The 6,671-nt window shown below is 36.1% G+C and overlaps 1 long non-coding RNA gene across 1 annotated transcript; it reads left to right on the forward strand.

Moving 5' to 3' along the window:
* The first annotated feature begins 3,248 nt into the window (after positions 1-3,248).
* On the forward strand, positions 3,249-5,616 carry LOC140798316 (uncharacterized). Its single transcript, XR_012110816.1, has 2 exons — positions 3,249-4,318; positions 5,322-5,616. It is a non-coding gene; the product is annotated as an uncharacterized lncRNA (long non-coding RNA).
* The last annotated feature ends 1,055 nt before the right edge of the window (positions 5,617-6,671 follow it).

Consider the following 6,671-nt stretch of genomic DNA (forward strand, 5'->3'; position numbering starts at 1 on the left):
CTGAAACCTTCCTTGCTAATTCCAGCAGCTACAGTTATCTGTTCACATAGGTTTGTGTGGAGGTTGTAAGTTGTTGATCCAACTTCTACACTCCAGTTGTTAGACAAACCAAAAGGTGTGTATAATAAATAGCCTATTAGGTAATGAATTATGTTCTAACATAATAGTTGTCCCTTTACAACAGTCTACATCCTAATTTGTTAAAACGTCTACATTGAGTCCTATATTTTTCAACTTTATTCACCAATTGAAACATTTGGACTCCATTCATAATCAACAAAACTTGCAGCATTGTTTTTTCATGAATTAGATTTTTACCTCGATTAATACATAATACTTTTCATTTATTGTACTTTTATCCTTGCTATGTAAGACATTCATTGTGGACTATAAATTTATTAGTCTGTTTTGATGAGAAGAGTTGGCGCAGCATAATTTATGAACAAGTCTCCATGTCTCTTGTACCAGCGAGGACTCACACCCCTATCAAGCATATGATTAATTTTATATACTATTTTATAGGAAATGCTATCTTATCAAATGAGGCTTAAATTTATTTCATTCTCCTATAGTTTTATTTGTATCATTTACTCTCTTATGGTGTAGATTAAAATGCAATTGCTATTTTATTACATCATATTTTATCGAGCTACAAGTTGAATTTGAATATTCATAGATATAAAGTTGTATAATATTTAATAAGTTTTTCAACATATTTGAAATAATATCCATCAGATTTAGTTCCAAAGATATGATAAATATATTAACTAGATGTATGTTTGTCTTATTTTGTCACATGAAATTTAATTAGTATTATTTTAGATGCGTTGAAAAGCTTATCCAATTTTTTACAATTTTATCCGGTTTCAATTTGGATATAATTATAATGGGGGTAAAATGAAAGAAATAAAACTACAAGGGTAAATAAATTTAGACCAAACTATTAGGGATAAAATATAATTTCTCTAGAAAAATTAAAATAAGAGTAAAATGGTTATTGTAACATCTATAATTAATTAATTAGTCAAGTGACAACCACATTACTTTTTTATAGAATAATTAAGGGGTAAATATATTTTAGCTCTTGTATTTATGTCTAAAATTATTTTATTTTTATGTATTTTAAAATTTTTTAAATTAGTTTCTATACTTATAAAGTGGGACTGAGCGTGTTCAAATAACGTTTAAAATAAATTGGCGGGTTGAATTCCCTCATTTTCTTATATTTTTTAACACAAATATAATTTTCTTTTAACATAAGTCATTTTCTCTTCTTTTTTGTGAATAGTTCCTACTTTCTTGGTCCCATGGCCTCTTTGCGTCTATTTTTTTTAATGCTAGGGGTGGTTCTTCGAGGTCATGCTATTATGGGGAAAGAGCTCCGGTGAAGACAACCTAAATATATGGTAATATGGGAAAAAAAATTAGGTTGTGCTAACTATATGGTAAGTATAATTAACTCAAATTTTTATGAAGTTTAGTAGCTAATCACAACTATTGGTGCAATTTATAAGACAACGAAATAAATATGGCTAATTATAATCAGTTGACGGTGTGATCTCGAAAGCGTGTTTTGCATGTTTGTATATTTGTCATTTGGTGGCGCTTAGTTAATTTCGATAAAAAAATTCAATGGTCTTATTTTAGTCCTAAGTATAAGAATTAGTTTGAGACTTTTTAAAATATAAAGAATAAAATAATTTTGAGCATAAATACGACGTGGTAATAAGAAAGATTCTATATTATTTTACAAGACTAGTCTAATTTTTAATTTAAAGAAAATGAGAATATTGACTTTAAAGTGAAAAAGACTAAATTATATTTTACTGCCTACCAGTAACACAACCTAGTGCAATGGAGTGGAAGAAATGTCTCTTGGTGCCGGAGAAAGTAAAGCTCCACAACATCTTTGCTCTGCTTTGATAGTGGGGAAGGGATTGTGTGAAAATGTCATTCACAATGTAGGTGGAAGCATAGCAATGCCAAAGTTATAATTGTGTTGATTTGGTATAGATAGTACTACTCCTTTAAGGAGAGAAATGACACACAGAGCTAAGTGGCCTCAGCTTGCCCTACTTAGGACTCTTTAGTATAAGAGTTCCCCATAACACTCTCATGACATGACATAAGGTAGCCCTACTTCGGACTCTTAGTATAAGAGTTGGGTAGTTTTGCGGAGTGACATGAACTTAGGGTATTGCATGCGACATGATGCCAAAGATATTATGGGGTAAGGCATTTAGGAGAGGTTTCTCTTATGTTCTCGATAAGCACTAATGCACTGCCTTGATTGATAAAATCTTGAAAATTAGTGAGCTTTTTAAGTGGTAATTAGTGAGAAACACTTACGCGGAGTTGGGTCAAGGATGTAGGTGGTAAACTAGCATGCTAATGAGACATCGGTGGTCGGTATCGTTGCAGGTGGTGAGTATTCTATTGCCTATCTTGTGACATATATTTAGCAAGTAGATCAGCTGAAGTTGTGACAAGGACTAGGCATCAATGTATATGCTGCATTTAGAAGGCCGCAACTGCTTGAGAACTTCAGTGACTTGATGGCATGGATGACATGGTTTTGTGAATCCATGTCGAGTCGATTGGGGGAAGTGCTAGTGCATGATACTAGATGGAATTGCTATGGACAAAAGTGTGGCCAAGGCTTGTGGTATCAATGTTTCTATTTGACTACAGTGTTTATCGAACAACCTTTCGTGATGCATATGGTATTGCAGAGTCTTGCCTTGAAATCCTTAGACTGTGAACCTCAGAAGTCTGTCTAAAGGAGAGTTTAAAAATTTAATATTTCAGAGACTCAGTAGTATAGGAGAAACCCATTGAGGAGTAGTCGAAAAGAGAGTTCGTCGTTAAACATACGGTGAAACTTCGAGAGGATGGACACTCAGTTTAAAAATACGATAAAACTTCGAGAGGAGATTTTAAGGAGCACACTAGGCGATATTATGCATTGGGCTATATTTTGTGCATGCCTGTGGCTGTGATAAGGAATAATAAAGTGCCCGACTTTGATATGTGATATTGAGGTGCGACATTAGATTTTATTTAGGTGAAATCTCTAGCCCCGTGATTTTGATCACAAAGAAAGCTTTGTGTGACATTTGCCATACGTTGCACCCACATCATCAGCCTTTGATTTTTCTACATCAGACGTCTACCAGAGCTCCAACGCATTTCGACATTGAATTGAATGCGGACACGGCCAAAGAGAGAGCAAAGACACCACGATGTCCAAGTTCTAACATCCCAAGGAGCCCATCAAATTGGTTGGTGGCTTCCAATTTATTTATTTATTCTTTCGAAATGCTTGTGACCAAAGATTATCCAACCATTTCTTTATTGTTATAATCCTATATATATAGATATATTTTTTCTTTCTTAATTCCCTGTTCATTCATTTGTCCCCCTTTGTTTTTTTGTTTGTTTTTTTTTTTTAATCTCGATCGACCGCTTCAAAGCTCCGACCTTTATAACTGTCTTTGATCCTCCTCTTCTCCGACGAATGCTCCTCTCGTCTCTCGTTTCCAAAGGATCGATCGATCTCGTTCCTTTCTAATTTTTAATCTTTTGTTGTTGTCTATCAAGTACGTTATTATGGCTTGGCTCTCTCGATTTATCAAGAAAATTGGCAAGAATCTTTCCTTTTGATTGTTCTTTTTATCTCCACGATTCGACTTCTCTTCCAAAAGAAAAAAAAAAAAAAAAAAAAGCTCCCGTCTTTCGATTTAATAGCTTGAGGATCGTTTCTTTATCGTTCGAAAGTACCTTAATAAATTTCCAGCATAAAAAGTTGCTTTTTTTTTTCTTCTTCTCGTGAGATCTTTTTTGCTTTCCCCTTTAATTTCTTTTGATCTCCTCGGTTACCATCTAATGGCACGAGAAAGCTGCAACCTTGACAAAGATGAAGCCGAGATCCTCAAGCCCTCCTCTTCCTCTTCCCCTTCTCCTTCTCCATCGCCAGCATCACCACCACCCTCCTTATTCCTGAAACCATGCGAGGAGCTCCCGATTGGGAAGCCCGAGAGACCTGAATCTCCCATAGCCGACGCCGTTGTCGCGGTCGCTTGCGCGCCGAAACCCGACAAGGAATCTGAGAAGCCGACTAAATTTGGTAATAGATGTTCCAGTTGCCGGAAGAAGGTGGGGCTCACCGGATTCCGGTGCCGCTGCGGCGATCTCTTCTGCGGTCTCCATAGATACTCTGATATCCATGATTGTTCCTTTGACTACAAGGCTGCAGGGAGGGAGGAGATCGCGAGGGCTAACCCTGTGATCAGAGCTGCTAAGATCGTCAAGATATAAGGTCGATAATTGACCTACTCGTGATTCTTCTTTTCATTTCAGATAGTTATATAGCTTTCTTGTTGTTGATAATTAATGAAATAGCTGCCCTTTTTTTGTTTATCCAATTGAAATATCATGATTGCTGATTATATAGTTTTGGGTGTTGTTGTTAGAATTCAACTTTATATATCATCTGGTAATGGCTCATCCTAATAGATTTCAAATTGGAAAATGTTCTCTTAGTTTCATCCTCTCTATTGTTGAACTTAGTTTGGAAAAGGATATGTTGGGGAAGTTGGGTCATGGTTAATGATGATATAGAATTCAATCTAAGCTCTCAATTTATATTATTGAGTTCATCTTCCAAGTATTTTCGGCCATTTTTATCTGTATAGAATTGAGATTGCAAACTTTTATCAGACTACCGTCTATCTTCACCGAAATCTTTTGAGGTATAATAAATAGCTTCAGATAATAGAAGGGCCCTTATTTATGTGTTAAATTCCTTTTCAATGATTTGTCATTGTAGAGTTTGTTGCCACAAGAACAATATATGAGGAGAAATGGCAACATTTCTTATAAAGAATGTTCTTCGCATTATCATAGGTATCTTCCATCTTCATCTCTGACAAGAAATCGAAATGATAGTGCCAACCATTGTTACTGGAGCATAAATATAAGTTTAGAGACATAAAATTGAATGGATACCTAGTTTCTGTTGGTAATTCATAGAAAGCCCTCTCTGGGCGCAGTTCTTCTCAAGAAGACTCTTCCCTTTTGCGGTTATTATATCAGATGCAGAAAAGCCATAACAGTACTATTGCATTAGCTTGGCATCCACCTTCTCCTGCTCCTGCACAAGTTTTTCAGTCTGATTCCAGCTTCTGATAGCTAGCTGACATTGCTCTGAATATTTTCCCTGATAGCTTGAGAATTGACTATGTTCAGGACTGCTATGAGGCCTTAATAATTTGGTTAGCTTGTCATTTAATCTTCATCTCTTCGTTTCTGTTATGCCACAGATTATAAGACTAGAGACGATGTTGTAGGGCAACCTGGAGAATTACGCAAGATCTCATGAGGAATTTCGGAAAATGGAGCTTCTAATTGGGGCTCGGAGAAAGTGATCTACTATTCCATATTCACGGTCGACAGTTTGGAGATTTTGATTAAGAATGTATTAATAGAGGCTTTGAGATTAAGACCTATTTTGGTCTCTAGACAGCCATCTGCTCGATTGTGGGCTCTTAATCTGTTCCAAAATTTTAGTTACTTGTGATGAATGAAAGCCATTAATTTGGTGAGCTCTTCATGATATTTCTCTATATTGTTATAATCTATTAGATTTGCAATTGGTATTAAGGTAGGTTTGCTGAGTACTAGATTAACAATCATACTATCTATACTCTGGCAAATGTTTCATGACTTGAGAATGGTGTCTAATGGTTATTAATGTGAAAAGATTTGATCATTAATTGTTTCAAAAATTAAATCAAGCTTCATGGAAACCTCTGGCAACCAGCTAATATAAAAGTCTACTTTGGACTATGAAGCACAAAAACTATCAAATTGTTTGGTTCTTTCCCTAAAATAAAGTAGGAACAAAATAGTCAAATCATTTGATTCTTTAGATGTCACTTGATATCTTGTAATAAATTCACGTAAGTTATAAGATTAATGGTATAAATATCCCTTTCCTTGCTCTGGCTTCCTAGACCTCGACCTCTACTTCTTGGGCTCAATTGTCTCGAAGTGATCGATCTACATCTGTGCTTAAGGGAGCTGTCTCCTTCCATGGTTTCCCTGTTCCAATGGGTACATAGTGACTCGAATGGATCTGCCATCATTGACCTGAAAAGGTTGTAGGCCAGTCGGGAAGAGTGGACATTTCATTGGTAAACTTCTTGGTTGGCCTCCCTCTTGGGGGCTTATCATGTGTAGGCGATGAGCGTCGTTGGGTGCCCTTCATGTTTTCGACATGGTCGCTGATTTCTTTTTTCTTATTATCTAACAAGGATGACATGCCTTAGGTGTTTAATGTTGTTTGGTTTGAGGCTAAGCTCCAAACTTTGATTAGTTGATCTCATTTCTTAGTCTGAATTTTTTATATAATAAACTTAGTTAGATATATAAAAAAAAGTAAAAAAAACTTATATTTAGTGTAACAACCCAATCCAAAAAAAAAAAAAAAAAAATTGCATGGCATGACGTGGCCTCGTGCCATGTGGCACCCCCAGCCGCTAGCCCGGCCAACTAGGCCGAGCCAGCTAGCTCCGGTGGGCCCGCCGCCAGCCCGTCCAACCAGGCCTTTATAGTTCTCTCTCTCTCTCTCTCTCTCTCTCTCTCTCTCTCTCTCTCTCTCTCTCTCTCTC

This window comes from Typha latifolia, chromosome 11 (assembly GCF_019914945.1).
Source record: "Typha latifolia isolate L0001 chromosome 11, TyphaL0001v2, whole genome shotgun sequence".
Classification (NCBI taxonomy): Eukaryota; Viridiplantae; Streptophyta; class Magnoliopsida; order Poales; family Typhaceae; genus Typha; species Typha latifolia.